The following is a 20,688-nucleotide window of genomic DNA, read 5'->3' as shown; positions in this document are numbered from 1 at the left end:
TAGCATCACTATTTACAATAGCCAAGAAATAGAACAACCTAAGTGTCTGTTGACAGATGACTGGATAAAGAAGATGTGGTACATATACACGATGGAATATTACTCTGCCATAAAAAAGAGTGAAATATTGTCATTTGCAGCAACATGGATGGACCTAGAGAATATTATACTAAGTGAAATAACTCAGAGAGACAAATATTATATATCACTTATATGTGGACTGTAAAATATAATACAAATGAATCTATTTACAAAACAGAAATAGACTCACACACATAGAAAATAAAATTATGGTTACCAAAGGGGAAAGGGAGGGGGGAATAAATTAGGAATATGGATTAACAGATACACACTACTACATATAAAATAGATAAGCAAAAAGGATTTATTGTATAATGCAGGGAACAATATTCAGTATCTTTTAATAACCTATACTGGAAAATAATCTGAAAAATATAATTGAATCACTTTGTTGCACGCCTGAAACCAACATAACATTGTAAATCAACTACATTTGAATTAAAAAAATGAGGTAGACAGACAGAAAGAAGCAGGTTGAGAAGCCATTTGTCAGTAGAGAGAGACAATTTTAAAATAACTGTTTAGGTTCCTGACAGCTTACTGTTTGCTCTTCCCACCTGTCTTGAGACCTAGTTGATTATCTTTTACTTGGATTGTCTGAGTTTGCAGACTGTCTTTTCAACAACTTTCATTTTATACCTAAACTAGTTTAAATGAGTTTCTATAATCTGACACAAAATAACCTTGACTAAGATACTGAGGTAGGAAAAAGAGGAAGAAACTAATACCTGTTAAACACTTCATTTAATCCTACAACGGCCACGAAATATAGGCATTATTATCCACATTTTAGTGGCTAAGAAACTGAGATTGAGAACGTAGAACTTCCTTAAGGTCAAATTTTTATATATGATAGAAACATAAATCTTTTGACACCATATTCCATTTTCATCACCACCTTACTATACAGAAAATATCCTTATACCACATAACGATGTGCTAAAATGAATAATTCAAGGTCATCTGGGGGAACTGAGAGGGGGCAAAGCTCATTATATGTAGAAATGGTCTAATAGGGATATTAGTATACAATAAAGAATATTTTATAATATGAGGTTTCTAATTAAAGAAAAATTCTAAAAATACAAATAAACTCACTTAACAAGTATATGAAGATAGTCTAGAAATTCAGAATGAAAAGTTCCTGGTCTCCACGTTGTCCCCAGCAAATTTTGCTTTGCTTACTTTTCCTGTGAGGAATATTAAAACTTGAAGATTTAACTATATATTTTGGCAACTTAAAAGTCCTTTAGGGCCTTCCCTGGTGGCACAGTGGTTCAGAGTCCGCCTGCTGATGCCGGGGACACGGGTTCGTGCCCCGGTCCGGGAAGATCCCACATGCCGCGGAGCGGCTGGGCCCATGAGCCATGGCCGCTGAACCTGCGTGTCCGGAGCCTGTGCTCTGCAACAGGAGAGGCCACAACAGTGAGAGGCCCACATACCGCCAAAAAAAAAAAAAAAAAAAAGTCCTTTACATTTTCTTTTTAAATTTATTTATTTTATTTATTTATTTTTGGCTGTGTTGGGTCTTCATTTCTGTGCGCAGGCTTTCTCTAGTTGCGGCAAGAGGGGGCTACTCTTCGTTGCAGTGCGTGGGCTTCTCATTGAAGTGGCTTCTCTCGTTGTGGAGCATGGGCTCTAGGCACGCGGGCTTCAGTAGTTGCAGCACGTGGGCTCAGTAGTTGTGGCTCATGGGCTCTAGAGCACAGGCTCAGTAGTTGTGGCACACGGGCTTAGTTGTTCCGCGGCACGTGGGATCTTCCTGGACCAGGGATCGAACCCATGTCCCCTGCGCTGGCAGGTGGATTCTCAACCACTGCGCAACAGAGAGGCCCTTCTTTTCTTTTTAAAAGATAAATAATTACACAACACTATCTAGTTTTTGTTTTTGTTTTGGGGTGTGTGTGTGTGTGTGTGTGTGTGTGTGTGTGTGTTTAAGTTAGAAGATATTTCTTTAAAACAAGCTGTTTTGCACTCTGGAATTGTAGGTTGATTCAAAATATTTACTGCCATGTAATAGTAATGAACATTTTCCTGTGAGAACATATTGCTCATCCTCTAGAAGAGAGGTTTAAATATAATGCATAACACACACTGCTAGGGTGTTAGCATGATCAGGAGAGAACACAAGATCAAAAATAAAACAGAGTCTAGTCTCATGCTTCATTCTACTACTCAATAACTGAATTTAGACAAAGAACCTGAGGTTCAGTTTTTATCTGTACAATACAGAAGAAATACAACTAGGAATTGTTCTTACATCACTGGATGTATTAATCGCCTAATAGATTATTCAGATAAAGTAGCTGCTATGCAATGCCTGCTAGATGATGTAATGGCTAAGTATCCAGGGCTTGCAGCCAGAATAACTGGATTCAAATCCTAGCTCTGCTACTTAATAAAATGTGAGACCTTGAGCAAGCTATGTAACCTTGCTAGCTATATAACCTTGACTTCCTGAAATGCAGGTAATCTTAAAACCAACATTCAATGTTGTTTTGAAGATTAACTGATTACATCCATGAAGGGTATTTAAAATAATGCCTAGCACATAGTAAGTACTCAATAGATAAAGGCTATTTTTATTAGAACAGTGTATTTGCAATCTTTATTGCAAATGAACTTAGATACATATCTGGTGCCATTCTGGAGCCTACAGATATGATGACTTCTATGTGACATAATGATTCACTTAGCAGGAGTAGGGGAGTGAAGAGAGGGGAAGGATTTTAAAGGATAAAGACTGTGGTAGAACTAAGAGAACATGTAGGTCAGCCCTTGCAAATGGGAAGCAACAAGCAGAGGAAGATGATCTTTCAGTAGAAGGAGATGCCAAGTATATTAAAAGCTGTTGTTGATGTTAACTTCTGCAAGGGTATGTAGAATCTCTAGCGATGGTATTCCTCAGATTATCACAAGAATGACCCCTGCCCTGATGCTCTGCTGCCCTTCTAGAACATAAAGAATAAAGTTTTAGGTGAGCAGACAGATCAACTTATCTCTAAATATCATTACCTCTACTTACCTTAAAAGCAAAAAGAGGAAACTACTTGGAAAATATTGAATGTGAAATACGGCCAAATTATAGAAAATTACTGGGGCCTTCCCTGGTGGCGCAATGGTTGAGATTCCGCCTGCTGATGCAGGGGACACGGGTTTGTGCCCCGGTCCGGGAAGATCCCAGATGCCGCGGAGCAGCTGGGCCCGTGAGCCATGGCCGCTGAGCCTGTGCGTCCGGAGCCTGTGCTCCGCAACGGGAGAGGCCACGGCAGTGAGAGGCCCGCATACCGCAAAAAAAAAAGATTACTTAGTTTACATTTCTTTTCAAAGTTGGTCATATTTCCAAAACATGGTGAGAAAATTATCTCAGCTTCTACGAGGTAGTGGGAAATAGATAATCGAGGAGATTCAGGCAGATAAAACAAAGAACAACGAATAACTGGGGAAAATGTAATTTTTCATCATGAAGTGGAGTGATGTAGTAGAAAAAACAAATTGAAGAGAGATAGCTCAGGTTCAAATTTTGGGTAACCTAACTCAAATTATCTCAGCTTTCTGATCTGCAGTTTCTTCACCTGCAAACAATGGATTTAAGTACATATAAATTGTGGATTTAAGTATATCAGAGAGTAGATATATGGTTAAATGAATTAATATGTATAAAGTACTGAGCCTATTGCCTGAAACACAGGAGGTTTTAAATACACTAGCTTCTTTCATCCCTCTCAAAGGCATTAGACACTGAAATATTAAATGAAGGCAAAGAAAAATCTCATTAACTGAAAGAGGGAAAATACCAATCTCTCTCTGGTCTCAGGAGTCTATCTTCACGTCCCTGACTCGATACCATGAAGCAGCCCTGCAAGTCTGCTCATGTCAGAATAAGAGAGTGTGGTGTCTGTGGTGCTTGGCTGTGATATATGTCTGCCAACTTGGATTGCCAAGGTCTCTGTCAGCTCTGGCGTGGCAGCTAAAAGAAGCCTTTTCTTCTCACCTGAGTTCTTTCAACACATTTGCTATGGAGAAAAATTCTCCCTTTCCACCACTTGACTAAATGTTTCTTATTTGCCTTAACTCGTTATTCACATTTCCATAATGTTGGATAATCGCAAACCACATAGAAACATTTTGATGCACAGCCGTATATATATGGTAACCTCACTGAATGACATTTGCTCGGCAGCACTGCATTGCTGTTGATGAATAACACATGGTATTACATTTTATACATTGAGGAAGAGGAATTAGAAACAGGGAAAGAAAAAGCTCTATTCAGTTATTCCAATCATTCCTTGCTATGATGTGCTGCTGAGTGTCACACGTTTTAAAATGAACATACAAAATGTAAGAATTTTGTATTTATTTCAGATTATTGTACAAAATGTAATCACAAAAATGCCAAGATAGACTGTAGGGTATCTCTTGACACATGGATATAATGATGAGAATAGTTATTAGGCAGCACATCTGCTTATCCTCATACATGAATGGAAGACATGTAGCATAAACGTCATCACTTTTCATCGCAGTACCTATGGCAGCATCACTAACTGACCATGAAATGCTTTTGACTGAATCCAGAGGTAGAAAAATGCCATCTTAACACAGTGCCCAGGCAGTCCCTACCAAACGTTGTTGGCAAAGTAAAACTTCTTTGCTATAACTGACCCACAAATTTGGAGGCTGTGGAGGAGTGCAGGAGCCTGAAGCTCTGGCTGAGGTCAGACAGCAACAGTCTGACCACACTTGAAATTTCTTCAGTGTCAAAACAGTATACAGACTTTTAAAATCCAGTGAGATATTATCCATATCTCCTTATTCTGTCATATTGTGATCAATTTCCCAATGGTTCTCCTGTGTCACCTAATTTAGTTAACAATTTTATAGAGTGCCCATAATATTAGGTATGTCAGTCAAACACCTGCTCTGCCAACCTCCCCTTCAAAACCTACAAATTAAGTTTATTTCTGCATTAAATGATTCATGGCAGTAGTTTCCTGTTTGGGATGCCATACTAAACTTCTCAAGATGCTGAGATCTTAACTTGTTGGTACATCTATGGAAATTTGTACCAGAGTAAATTACTGTGTGTTTAAATCAACTCTCACAATTGATTATTACATTAAGTCATTCTCTAGAGTCTAGGAAAAGTTAAACATGCACATATGGGTAGAAGTTTGGAGGCGGGAGTTGGTAAGAAAAAGACAAAGACTGGTGTCAATAGTTGAGCAAGTGAAATCACTTTTGCCTTTGCTCTGAACACTTTGCAAATATATGCCTCTAGAAAAAGGCAAAACAAGACTTTGGGAGCTTCAATCTTACATAATTTGGGGGACATCTCCAAGAAAAAAGAACAAAAAATTACAAATTCAGTTAGGTATAGAGCTTTAGAAGGGGCACATGCAAGTAAAGAGACCTGAAACTTAAGCATCATTAACTTCATGGTCGATCTGGTAAACCAGAAACAAAAACAGATAGATTCTAGTAAACTAGAAACAAAAATAGTAATTTGCACAAATATGTGTAATAGAGTGAGAGGTGGGACCTTTATAGTCATCCTGGGGATTTGACGACTGCCCCCAAGTTTGAGTAAATTATGGAGAGTGTTCCTACATTTTAACAAGTGTGGCTACAGACATCTCTGTTGGGCTAATTGAAGAGGAGACCAAATTCACTTTACAGAAAATATCCATCTTCTACATATACATGAGTAAAACAGAAAAGTATTCCACAGAGACTTCCTTGAAGAGAATATGTGAAAGACAGAGTTTTTTGTGCACTTCCCTCCCCTTCCAATAAGTGAAGAGCTGTGTTTTACCTTGTCTCAAGCCAAGTGATTGGGGCAAATGGAAAACATTCATAGAGATAAGACGAGAGTGAGAGAGTGAAAGAGAGATTCTCCTGTAGGCTCAGTAGCTGAGACTGTCATATGGATAGGACTCTGGGCGTCGAGGTGAGAGTAACATGGGGGAAGAGACCAAGAAGTTTGAATGACGTCAGCCATATAGTGCATTACCATGTCAGAATGGTTTAGAGTGAAGGCTCCTGTGACTAGTCTCCTAAAATCCTTCAATGTACATCCGATAAAAGACCCAACATTTGGATCTCTGACTCAGCAATCACCAGAGGACTATAGCCAGCATTAACCAAGTAAAAGGACTTTGCTAATTTCTTTCTCATCCTTTCTCTCCTCTCCCTTACCTCACAAAGTCTGTGGAGTGGAGAGGAACCATGCCAAAATCCTTCTTTACCCTTGCTGGTTCCCAAACATTTGGTCAATTTTGAACAGGGGTAGGGAGAAAATGCTTGAATTGTGTGAGAGGTGGGTTTTGATTTAGATTATACTAGATATTTTTATCCTGAAAATGACACTCTTCTAAAACCTAGAAGTTATCAGAAAAGCAATCTATCTGTTAAAAATATCCAGGGAGAGGGGATGGAGATCTCACAGAGGATATCTGAAGGCCCTGGTGGTAGGAAAACAAAATTATTTTCTGACTGCATCCTACCAAGTTTAGGGTGTTTATTAAACCTGTTAGACATCCTTATTTACTTTTATTAAATGTTTTGCCACAGAGCATTCAATTGTGTCCAATTTTCTTCTCCACTGGAGCTATGTTCTATTGGTAGCCTGCTATGATGAAAATTCATTATTTTAATACAGCCATATAAGAGCTATTATTTGAAGGAAAATACATGAACTTCTAGAGTGTTGTATTCACTAGGTGAAACAAATCCTCTAAAAAGCCCTCCACAAAAGCACTGAAGAATTACGTTAAGAAATAATTAAACTTGCTGATGACACCAAGTTTTAATCCATTCCCTCACCCTGCCTGGTGCAAACTTTGTCATTTCACTGGAATTATACTGCTGTGCACCACCAGATGTTACAAGCATACCTCTGGGTAGTTTTATTACGCATAAAAGCTTGTGTAGAAAGGGGTTATGTTAACAAAGACTGTTTCATGACAAAGATCCAAAAAATGTCATTTACTACTGTTTATGGCTCTTGTATATGAGCAGTGCTAAAGAAATATAGCCATTTGTTAGTTGATATATCTGACTCTTCACTGATTCAAGGAAACCCAGTTATTTAACACTGTGGCGTTCTATATTCTTCAAGTTTTAATTTTATTTATTTTATTTATTTTTTTTGTGGTACGCGGGCCTCTCACTGCCGTGGCCTCTCCAGTTGCGGAGCACGGGCTCCAGACGCGCAGGCTCAGTGGCCATGGCCCACGGGCCCAGACGCTCCGCAGCATGCGGGATCCTCCCGGACCGGGGCATGAACCCGCGTCCCCTGCATCGGCAGGTGGACTCCCAACCACTGCGCCACCAGGGAAGCCCTAGGTTTAATTTTTTAAATGTAAAAAGTTACATAGAATTTATTTCAGTAGTAAACATTACCCTTCAGGGCCATGAATTCTGTGTGCACTTAAATATTCCAAGGTGAGATTTTTATCACTACCATTAAAAAAATTAACATAAAATTTTACCTTATGAGGTATTAGGATGATTATGAATATAAAGATGATGTTGACCTGCTCACAGTGCTTTAACTGATACTTTTATGAGCCCTTTATTGGTTAAAATTTCACTTGTGTATATTATCTCACTTTATCCTCATGACAATTTGATCTATAACTAGTTGGTCATAGATACCATAAACTTGAGATTTGACATTCAGAGAGGTTAGATAAATTTCTAAGACCATGTAAGTTAGAACCAGAAAACGGTAGAGCCATTTCTAATTCTAAATCTCATGAGCTCCTAAAACTGAATCCCACGCTCACTCCCTTTCACCATCACAAATATACCTGCCCTTAAGGAACTTGGTCTAAACAAGGGATATTAAGCAAGACCATATTTATCCTCAAGGCCAGCTACTAACTAAAGGTTATTGAGATCTGTACAAAGAGAATATCTGGGTAACTACTGGTGATTCCTGGCAGTAGGGATGAGGAAAAGTTTAGTAGCATTTAAAATAAGCCTTGGGCTTCCCTGGTGGTGCAGTGGTTGAGAGTCTGCCTGCCGATGCAGGGGACATGGGTTCGTGCCCCGTCTGGGAGGATCCCACATGCCGCGGAGTGGCTGGGCCCGTGAGCCATGGCTGCTGGGCCTGCGCGTCCGGAGCCTGTGCTCCGCAACTGGAGAGGCCACAACAGTGAGAGGCCCGTGTACTGCAAATAATAAAAATAAAAATAATAAAAAAATAAAATAAAATAAGCCTTGAAGGATATTTTAATTCCTTAAAAGTGGAGGATCAACTACTAACATTTTCCTGCCATAGAATAGTAGGTGGAGGCTAAGCAACCCTGTTTTCCAAGTTGAGGATAAAAAATGAGAGCCGTGGAGTGCTTACGTAGCTGGAATTTGCAGGGCATTCATTGTAAAAGAGAGAGCTGTACAGAGGGAACGCTTCAGAAGTCTGTGTGGTCATTCATTGTGGATCCTTGGCCAAGAGCTGGGCTGCACACGTGCAAGGTGAGATTCCCTGAGGCCCAGCAGAGATTCCCTGCTGTGAGGCTGAAAGCTGAATGATACCAGAAGTTGTGCAGTGCTGGGACTGTAGGTTGTGTAGTTCTGAGAGACACTGGCCTTCCAGTCCAACCATAATGGAAAGACCGTGCTGAGCACCTTGTGTATACAATGTTAAGTCCTAGAAAGGTCACACCGCAGTGGTGAGGATGCCTTACTACAGTGAGGAACTTCTCTAAGGCCAAGTTTTGAATGGCAATAAATCTACCCTAACAAAGGATATAACTAAGCCTGGAAGGACCAAAAAGACCTGTCAGCAATTTAACTGCCTGCTAAAAGTCAAAAGACTTTTTAAAAGGTGGCATAAGTTAGGCTCCCTTCAATATATGACACAATGTGAAGATTACATTTTTTAAAAATTCATGGATAGCCAAAAATTATGAAAACATGATCCACTTCCAATTTTTTTTAAAAAGGTGATAAACACAAATGTTGGTATTAGCATACAAAGAGTTTAAAAGCAGTTATTATTAATACGTTTTAAAACAAAGGAAAAAACTGGTGATAAAGAGTAAACAAATGGCAAATCTCAGAATAGTCACAGAAGCTATATAAAGAACCAAATAGAAATTCTAGAATTGCAAAATACAGTATCTGAAAATAAATTACAGGATAAACTTATTAGAACCAGAGTCAGGAAATGAAAGGGACATTAGACTTGAGACATTCAATGGAAATTATTCAGTCTGAAGAATACAGGGGAAAATGTTGGAAAAATGAACTAACAAAACATTAACTCAGTGACTTGTAGTTAATCTCAAACAATGTAACCTAATGTAATTTAAGTCCCAGTAGGAGACGAGAGAGGGGATGGTCAATGAGAATACTTGAAACGTAATTGCCAAAACTTTCCTAAATTCATAAGAAACATCAATTTATATACCAAGAATTGTTGATTTCCAATCTCAAGAAGGTTAAATATAAAAAAAAAACACATGACATGGTACACCATACCTAAGTATGCTTAAAACTGAAAATAAAGAGAAAATCTTAAAATCAGGCAGAGAAAAAGAAACATTAGATATAGAACAACAAGATTATGAAGGATTGATGACTTCTCATTGGAAACAAGGCAGGCAAAGGAAAATGGATCAACATATTTAAAGTTCTGGATGTAAAACAGTGCTGAATGGTCAACCTAAAATTCTGAAAGTAATGACAATATCCCTTAAAAAGACAGAAAAAAAGGTATTTCAGATAATGACAGCTGAGAAAAACTGTCAGCAGCACACCTGAATTTCAGGAAATGAGGAACTTTTGAGATTGAAGAGAAATTACAGCAGATGGAAACTTAGATCTTCCATAAGGAATGAAAAACAGAGGAAACGGCAAATATGTAGATAAATATAAAATACATTTTTTCTTTTAATTTTTCTAAAGATGATTAAAACAAAACGTATAACATTATATTGCCAGATTTCATAAGCAGATGTAAAATATATGAAAACAATAACACTAAGGATGGGAGATAAATGGAATTTCACTACTGTTTTGACATTTTACTTGTAATTTTATAATACTGAACCTAGGTAAACTTGGGTAAGGTGCATATCATTACCCCTAGGAAAACTAATAAAATTATAATTTAAAGAAATACGGCTAAAAAGTCTATAAAGAAGATAGAATAATAAAACGTATTTGATCAACTCCAAAGCTGTCAGGAAAGGAGAAGAAGAAAGCCAAAAGCAGATAGTATCACTAAAGGACACATTGCAAATAACTGAATTAAACCAACCTATACAATTAATGATCTTAAATATAAATGTACTAAACATTGTAATTAAAAAGCAGAGATGGTCAGACTGGATTAAAAAGACCCAACTATTTTGTGGTATCAAGAGCAAGCACTTTACATACAAAGATAGAAGTAGGCTGAATGTAAAAGGATGGAACTACACACTAGGAAAACACTAAGCATAAGAAATATGGTATGGTTATATTAATATCAGACAAAGTTGACTTAAAATAAAAAAGATAAATAGGGACCACTCAGAATCATAAAATAACTAATTCATCAAGAAGATATATAAATCCTAAATGCCTATGAATCTAATAACAGAACTATAAGACACATTAAGAAAACAAAACTAGATAGAAAAATAGACAAATGCACATTCAAAGTTACATAGTTAACACCCTATTTTCAGTAATGGGTAGACAACTGAGACAAAAGTATCAATAGCGATATATAGATACAGAAGTAGTGATGGGATATATAGTAACATACAAGAACTGAACATGCAATTACATAACTTGATTACATTTAATTTATAAAACATTAAACCTAATAATCGTAAAATGCATGCTCCTTTCAAGTGTACATGCAGTGTATACCAAGATGGACCATATACTGGACCATAACATGAGTTAAAATATAGTGCAGAGGTATCTGGTCTGCCTGGATAATTCCATGCACACCACATTAGTCCACTATATAAAGATATCAGGTTGATCAGACTGAATAAGCAAAAAGTGGCAAGTGTGCTGGATGTCTTGGTAAGGCATGTACAATCTTTAGGAAAGAAGATAAACTCTATGAAGATTCAAGAGCTTACCACATCAGTGAATTTTTCTAAATGCCCAGTGGTATGGTGCATGCTAGGATATCTCTCCAAAGGGGCACCTTTTACCTGCCTACAAAGTAGGGTCTAAATTCACAAGTGAGCAAAATGACGTGGCCAGTTGACATTAACTAGTTTCTTCATTGGTCACCTCGGTGCTGGGATAGTGGGCACATGGGAGGAGGAGCCATGATGGCAAGAATGGATGCTATACATAGGCTCAGTAACATGGGCTCCAAGGCTGAGGTGGCTACTGCTGCTGCCATATGTCCAACTGCTGTCGACCAAAACCTACACTGGGTTCCCAATACAGCACCATCTTTTAAGGGATGGTCATTTAATTGCTTCAGAAAGGACAGCAATTCACCTTGAATGGAATCAACATTCTGGGATTGAGTTTTTCTTTCCTCCTTACAGGGTTTTAGCCAGTACCATTCCCAAGGATTTACTGTTTGGTTCACATATGGGATTACACGTAAAACTGCATTATACTAAGGGATACATTTTATAGCTACTTTATTTATCTATGGTGGCATAAAAATGCACCCAAATTTAGTGGCTTAAAAAAATAAACATGTATTTATTACACAGGTTTTTTTGGGTCAGGAGTCTGGGAGTTGCTTAGCTAGATGGTTATAGTAGCTAAGGTTGTACTCAACATGTCATCTGAGGCTTTAGTCATCTGAAGGATTAACTGCATGTGGAGATCTACTTCCACGATGTCTCACTCACGTGCCTGGTCAGTAAGCGCTGGTTTTTGTAGGGATCTCAATTCCTTGTGACATGGAACCTGTATAAGGTTGTCTGGACTTCTTTGGATGCTGATAAATGCTTCTGCCTGAGCAAATGAGCTATTAGGGAGCAAGGTGGAAGGAGCATGTTAGTGGAATAGCTCTGGAAGTCACATAGTATCATTTCCACAATATCCTATTGGTTATATTGGTTAACTCCATTCAGTGTGAGAGAAGACTATAGAAGAGGATGAATATATGCAAGTAAAACTCAACGGTACCATCTTGGAGGTTGGCCTTCATAAGAACCAGTAATGGTGAGGCAGTGGGTACATGACTCTACTTTTCTTTGGGGGGGAGGGCGGAGAATTTTAATACATTTTCCAAATTAAATGAAAGGACAAGACCATACTGTAGATACAAACTTAAGACAATTTTATGATTCTAAGACAATTTAGAATCATAAAATGTGAGGTGGACTAGTGAAATTCCATGTTTGGATGAGGAAAATTTTACAGTAATAATGTAGGTGCTTCCTTTTCTAAAACTAAAAAAAAGAAAAGCTATTGCATAAATTAAAGCATATGGTCAAGGGATTCACTGGTCTTATCACTTACAATACTCCACAGAAGTACAGATTCACACTGATAGAGTGATGGAATGGTCTTCTGAAGGCAAAGATGAGGTTCCCACTTTGAGATGTTATGCTACAAGAATGATGCTCCATCCAACCAGGATGCAATGGCCTTATATGATGCTGTTTCCCAAACAAGTAGAATACCTGGGTTCAGTAGTCAAAGTATAGTAGTAGTAGCCCTACTTGTCATCATTCTCAGTGACCTGTTTGGGGAATCTGTACTTCATGTTTCCATGAATCTAGCCTCTATGGGTCCAGACTCTCTTTGTTACAATGACTTTTTCCTCTGAATTGCTCTGGTCAAAAAATCAATTCACTCTATGTATGGTTCTATTTCTAGTCTCTCAACTCCAATCAATTGACCATGTGTTTATCCTTCCACCAATACCATCATATCCTGATAACTGTGGCTTATAGAGTAAAACTTGAAATCAAGTAGTGTAAGTTGTAACTTTTTCTTCCCAAAGAAAAAAAGGCTATTCTAGATCCTATGCATTTTTATGCACATTTTTAGAATCAACTTGTCATTTTCATGAGAAATCTATTTGGATTTTACTAGAATTGCACTGAATCTACGGATGAACTTGGAGAAAATGGACATCCAACTTAGCTTGGGTTCTGTGTGATATGGGTTCTGACACACTGATATTTACACCTATGAGATTTATTGGTGAGTCCTCTTGAGAACAATTCTTCAGGGGCAGAGATGCAGGTCTGGGCAACAGAATAGGTTGACCCATGATACATCTCCTACAGAGGCCACAGTCAATTGCTTTGAGAGCTCTGGAACGGGACCATATATTCAGAATTTGCTTGTGATAATCACCACATCATACTAAGTCCCCATTGTTGCCAAACAGACACTGATGAAGTTGTCAGAAAAAATAAATACAAAAGAAAATATAAAACAAATTAAAGGTAATACTGAGCAGATATTTGTAGCTACAAATATTTTTAAAATCCTAGCTTCCACATTGGTAAGACAATAAGCTAGCTGTGAAGGAATAAGCATTATTTAACCAGGTTTGTGAAGCATATCTTTCTCAAGCCTCTATTTCTTCTGGTTTTTTTTTCAGACATCAATTCTCCTTTTAGTAATTTAAGAATTGACTAGAGACAATTAAGCTTGCAGCTGTTTATAAGAACTTGCATCTTGATTTTCAATGTAAAAAACTTAGGTCATTTTATTTTCTCAAATTCCAAGAGAATAAAACATACTGTTACTGTTCCAAACTGGATTACAATGTGTCAAGTTCAAAGGTTTAGAAGGAATTTATTGAGGAGGTGATCACATAGTGTGTTTTATGAGTTGCTACAAATTCTGTGGTCACAACATATTAGGGTAAAGTGCTTACTGAGCATTATTAAAAGTTTGATATTGTCACTTTGCCCATTGTTATAGAATCTGGTAGATAGAATGGTAATTCCCCAGAGAGCGATCTATCCCAAGGACTGCATCACTGCTGATTTATTTCCATTTAAGATGGTGTTGGTTGTACCCAGGGCCTGCTTATTTTCAATTATTGCTGTTGGAGGGAGACATCTTCTCTGCTCCCTGTAACTGGACAATAACCTGTCACTTGGCATATCCCATTCTTAAATTCTGAACTCAGATATCATATCCTTCATGAAGCTGCCACTTTATCTCTTTTCCTCCAGTCCTTTTCTCTTCTGAATTCCAATATATTTATTTGTAGGTGACTTTATTCCCTACAAACTGATTGCAGCCATCATATGCTAGGAATGTTGTTTTCTAATTAGTATCCTCCACAGTGTCTAGGAAAATACCATACATGAGACATTTAGTGACTCAATGAATTAATCTTATCCAAGGTAGGTAAACAGAGATAATATATAAAAAAAAGAAAAAGAAATGTCAATTGGTTTATTAGAGTACAGTTTTTTTCTATCCAAACAATATGTCAAAAATACTTGGGGTTAATATTTTTAAATTGAATTAAGGTATTAAAGTTGATTATAAATTTGTGAAACAGGTGGCAGAGAATTTTGGTTACTAAAGACTGCAGAAGGAGAAATTCGTATTTTATGTAATAACAAATCCAGTATGTATTTCAATTACCAAAACAGCATACAATGTGTATTTATCACAATATGTTCAGATGTACTCTAATCAAATGAAGTAAATCGCTCGGTTAAAATATTTTCAGATATCTGAAATGCAACACTAGCCAATATTTTACAGGCAAAGATCTGTCTATAGCCATTTTGTTAAATGCCTAAGAACTGTTAGGTCTTCTCCAATTAGAAGACTTTTTCTGGAAGGCCAGACCTCTAGCAGTAGCTGTGCCCTCCACATTTGCAGCTTGGGGACCCTGACCCTCCTTCTTAGCCTCAGGTCTCACTGAATTCTGGAAACTATTCTGTCCACTTGCCCCTTCAGTCCTCAGCATAAAACTAATACAGGTTAGTCTCCTTTCAAAAAGTTCATTTCTAATGGAAAGCCAGGTCTCCTCCTTCTGCCACCTACTTAAGCATCTGTAACCTGCTCCTACACTAACCTGTCTATAGTGGCTCTTCTATCAGAGATCATTGTCAACCTACTCAGATGTTAAATGAAGCCATGAATTTTTCCTTGTCCACTTGGATGTCATTAGCCCTGCTCCTCTTTCATGAAACTATCTCCTTCCCTATTTTCCATGAATTTGTTCATTTTCATTCTACCCTTTTCACCGATACCTGCATACACATCACATCCTCTTGTTACTTTCTCCCCTCCCACTGCATAGTTCTGGCTATATCCAAAGTCACATTTTCAATACTATTTCAGCTTGAGTTATAACCTCATGGGAATGACTTCTAAATACTTACCATTACTAACTTTTAAACTTTGGCTTGCACTTTTGTCTGGCTGCTGGCTATCTATTTTTGATGCCATAAAAATCACTTCACCTACATCCTTAAGGCAAAATGATCTCACTGCAGCATCTCACAGCAGAACACAAACTTCAGCCCTTTTCTGACTGCCTAAGTTTAACACAGTTTTGTGCAGATGTTGAAAAATTAAAGACCACGGGTCAAATCCAGGCTGCCACCTGTTTGTATACAGCACGTAAGCAAACAATTTGTTAGACTTCAAACAGTTGAAAAAACTGAGGGGAGGATAATATTTCATGATGTAAAAATTTTATGAAATTAAAATTGTCTATAAACAGCACTTTATTGGAATACAGCCATGCTTATTTTTTTTATGTTGTCTATAGCTCCTTCTGTCCTATAATGACAGTAGTTGCAACAGACACAATATGGGTTGCAAAGCTTATTTACATCTGGCCCTTTTGAGAAAAAGTAAGCAGACTCCTGGTTTAATGCATGAAGCCTGAGTTTAAGAGTAGACGGACAGAGCTACATATAAATCTTAGATAATCTTTTCACTAAATGAAATCTCAGAGAAAGTTACTTAGCACTAATGAGCCTTTGTTTTCTTATCTGTAAATCAGAAGTACCAACAGTCACTTCCTTCTATAAGGCTTATTTCATCTCAAGCCTGAGACTATTACCATAGACTTTTAATTATTTTCTCAGTTTCTTCTTCCTAATAGGTGTGGTGAATCAATGGCAGACAAAATATATTTTAATATGGTATCATCTCAGAAATATTTCATAATACCTCTGTTGTTCAAGCCTGCTTCAGATTCAAGTGAAACAATCTAACCTTGAATTAATTTAACCAAGTAAACATATTAAACAATTGTATTTAATTTTAGAATTTGCTTTTTTCTTTTTATACACATAGTACATATAAGCATATATGGTATATAATATCTATATAAAGTGTATTACACATATGGTGTTATAAAAATGGCTCCTTTAAAGTGATGTTGGAAAAACTGCCTTACCATCTTATAGTACTTACAAAAATAGAATCCAGTTTTATTTAAAGGCCTAAGTGCGAAAGTTACAACTCCCTGACAATAGAAAAATGTAGGAAAACCTCTATGACCTCCAGCCTCGTAATTTATGAAACAATTTTATTCTAACTCTCTACAACATCAGGTCATTGGCAACACAGAAGCCCCTTTTTGTTCCCTCCAACAGTTTTTTAGGGCACGGTAATTTTGTTTTCCTTGAAGTTGTTTTAAGATGCAACACTTTTTATGACAAGCCATAAGTACCCAATTATCTAAGATGAAGATTATATTTTAATTAATCCTCTATTTAAAAAAAAACTTTGCACTCCCTTAAACTTCAAAGTATCTTCTGTTTTATTTTGTTAGTTTTTCTGTATTCCTCATCCCCTTGACTATCTGTGCTGGGCTACACCCTGCAGGCCTGCAAGCCTTGTAGCTGCCCAGCCTCGAGACAGAAGAAAGAGCAGAGAGACAGCGACAGAGACATCAACAGCTTATTGGACATGGGATATTACACATCCAAACCCAAGGTCCTGGAGCGTGGGCAGCAGAGGACAGGCAGGACACAGTAGCAATCTTTGCTACTTGGGGGAGAAGGAGGCTATCATTTATAGGGGGAATTGATTTCAGGTTGGCTCATCAGTTACCAGGGAAACAAGCAGCTGGGCCAAGCAGGTAGGTGGTTACTAATTAAGCCCCATAATTAAGAGGAGTCATGTGAGTGAAGCAGACACTGGTTGAGCAGGGAATGTACAGAGAGTAAGAGAACAACCATCTCAAGTGGCATATATATTGATATCTCTCTATACACGCTGATCTCTCTAAATTATATATATGCACATAGTATACATAAATATACCTATAAGTAATAGATGCATATATTGGACACATATTATGGATTCCTTATAGTAGCAAGAAGCAATCAATTAGATTTATAATTCACAACATGGATAGATCCTAAAACAACATTTTTTGAATTAAAAAAAAAGACACCTCTCTCTCTCTCTCTCTTTCTCTCTCTCTCTCTCTCTCTCTCTCTCTATATATATATATACACACACATATCACTCAGTATATACAAGTTGATAACTTGATAACTCACTCTCTTGGTCCTCAAAGTCTACAGTCAAATAAGGGGAAATGGGAGTAAAAAACCAAAGCAAAATTAATGTATGTGTGTATATCTATCATATACAGTATATATGAGGATAGCAATAGGTTCATATTCATAGGTACTATGGATCACAACCAAAAGGAAGTTTTAAGTACTTTGTAAAAGAGCTACAGATCATAAGACAAACTTCTGCCATGATGTTATGGTAGAAATTAACATAAATATGGAGCTTACATAGTTCACATCGAGTACCTAACTTGTATAGCTTAAGTTAGTGCTAAGTGTTCCCCTATCATTTTATCAGTATAAATTCTAACAAGGACTATGGTGTGCATGCATTCAAAGGATACAGAATTATTCTTTGGAAAATTTGGCTAAGGTAATGAGATTTCAGGAAAAAATATTTAACCTTTAAATTGACTTAGGTATTTATTTATAGGTTACTTAGGTTTTCTTTTTATTACTGTGCTTACCTTTTTCCCTTTAATTTCATTTTAAGAAATGACCACTCTGCCCCTCCTCCAAGGCTATTTCCACCTGTGCCCGTTTTAATTAAATCTATTATTCACTCAACTTGCACTTGTGTTATATAATTTCTCTTGTGTAATTGGAAATTGTTTTATCCAATAATTATCAAAGGGATGATTCAGAGATGCTGGCTTTACTGAAATGTGTGTGGAGGAATGTTTCATGTAAAGCAGAGCAATCTTTTTATTTCAGGCTCCTTTCATTATATTAAGTTCCAGGAGCTGTTATTTAAATGAAGTTGAAAGAGAACCTATTTACTGGCTGGCAATCATAGACTGAGCATTTGGAGTTCTTGTGGTTTGATCTCACTGTGTATTATTTGAATAGAATGCATCAAGTGAAATATGGGGAAGTGCAAGATAAATAATTGGCAAACATAAAGGTAAAATACAAAGATGCTGTCTGCATATTTTGCCTTTGCATCATGGTCCTGATATATTACAAATGTATTCAAGCATGTGTTCAAAGTATTCAGTATTTTACAAATAATTTAGTGAGTCAGAATTAAAGCAATGTTCCCCTCCAAAGTACTATTGCTGACTTCATAAGGGAAAATTTCAATGTTGATAAATATAAAACTTTTAATAATAAAGTGTTGTTTCAACTATGTATCTTTGGATTATGTGCAGTTTCTTGATGAATGTAACCAATACTTTTCTGTGCATTATGAAGCGAAGAGTGGGGGTGGGTAATAGTATTAAAATCCCTTTACGTTTTACAAAGTTCTATTATATACATTTACCAATAATCTTATGTGGGTGTCTGGGCAGGTATTATTACTCTTCTGACTCCAGTTAAAATTTCTTGCATACATTACACTGCCATTCTTTTGCTTTTTGAAAATATAACCAAATAAATTTGCAATTATTGGAGTTATCAAACAGTCTGTAAATATAGGCCCATGTGAACCTCTAGTTTGTGATTAAATATATTTCAAAGGGAAAACTGAACAAATTATGCTACTTGGCAGCCAAATCTATTTATTGAAAAAATGGGTTATACAGAACGCTCAGGTGAACATTTCTGATATTAACACAGTTGCTGATTATACAAGGTCTATCTGAGAAGGAAAATAACTCTTGTCATATTCTAAGATGCTGGGTGGGAAGATCAGTTGTCATATAGGCGTTCCCACAAAGAAACTTCCTGGATAAAGAATATGAAAGGAAAGAGAAGAGATATTATGTTAGTGGGTTCTTTAAAGTTAGTATGTAAGAGCTGGAATACATTCTCCTTCAGAAATCAAACTAAAGTTTTCCAACAGAGTGTGGCAAGAACGCCACTTTCTTAGGGCATTTAAAGAGGTCAAAGAGGCAAGATGATATTGATAGAGATGGGGAGGGGTGAGAGACAGTGGACTTGTGTCTGGGGACATCTTATGGAGTAGGTGCTTTCGAGTCAGGTTGACCTAGGTTTAAATCCTGGACCCATTACTTTTCAGTGATATGAATATAATAGCAAGATCAAACCAAACATAAAATTCCAAGTGATAGGCCAGAGCAATATGAAGTTTGCAAAGGAAATATTGGAAAACAAGTGCATGATTCTGGAAAGCCCCCCAAAGGACATAAAAACATTGAAAGAAAGGCCTGAGAGAGGATATGTGAGGGTTCCATCTTTGGAGAGAGTTATATGTGTGCTGTGACTCCCACCCCAAAGCAGAGGGACGAGGGTGCCTGTGGCCAACCTCAGTTCTAATGAGAAGGGCTTCCATGGGATCCCGTGTAGAGCCCGGTGTTTTCTATAATTGTAGGGGAGTAACACAGTGAACTCTTTTCAGGAATATAAAGGCTATAGCTCTCATATCAGCTTGAGCCAACAAGGTGGGGACAGGAAGGAGAGAGGGGGCAAAAGGAGAAAGTGGGGGTGGGGAGAGATAGCCACTTGTACGTTGAGCCACAGAAACACTTAGTGATGCCAGAATAAGGAGGTGGAAATGGTTCACCAGGTGTCTGTGATTTGAACAAGGAGCCAGTCTGAAGTTGTAAACAAGCAGGACCCTGCGGGGCCTTCCCCGAACAGACTCCCCACCCCCATGGCCTCTGCCCGCCTCTTCTTTGTAGAAAAATTTTAGCCTCCTAGGCCTTCCCGAAGTTCCAAAGAATGAATTTAATAAGAGAAGTGATAAAATGCAGAAACAAAGGAAAACAGTCAGGGAAGGCAAAATAATAACAGTTTAGTCATAAAACAAAATCAAGGACCTTTAGTTCCTTCTCAAAGACTATAGATAATATTCTGAGCCACATGCTTTGAGCCGTTTTGCTGATACTGAAATCCCCACCAGGTGAAAGAAGTTACCTGTACGCTGCCCACAAACAGGTAGATCCCAGACCGGTTGGAACCAGCAGGTTGACAATGTTGACTCCCAGTTACCTCATCACCAACCAATCAGAAGAATGTCCAGGAGCTGATCACACAACCCACAACCCCCAACCCCTCCCTCACCCCGTCTTTAAGAACCTTTCCCTGAAGGCCATCAGGGAATTTGGGCCTTTTAAGCACTAGCTGCCTGGACTCTTTGCTTGATGCCCTGCAATAAACACTGCAACTTTCTTTCCTCACAACCTGGTGTCAGTACACTGGCTTTACTCTGGGCAGGTGAGCAGAACCGAGTTTAGTTCAGTAATAA

The 20,688-nt window shown here is 37.6% G+C and overlaps 1 pseudogene; it reads left to right on the top strand.

The window, feature by feature from the left end:
- The window catches only part of LOC111179748 (suppressor of SWI4 1 homolog pseudogene), a 72,564-nt pseudogene that overhangs the window by 48,962 nt on the left and 2,914 nt on the right, over positions 1-20,688 (top strand).

This window comes from Delphinapterus leucas, chromosome 7 (assembly GCF_059928025.1).
Source record: "Delphinapterus leucas isolate spDelLeu-1000000601 "Yukka" chromosome 7, BTC_Dleu_Yukka2, whole genome shotgun sequence".
NCBI lineage: Eukaryota > Metazoa > Chordata > Mammalia > Artiodactyla > Monodontidae > Delphinapterus > Delphinapterus leucas.
This window is presented reverse-complemented; position numbering and strand designations above follow the sequence as displayed.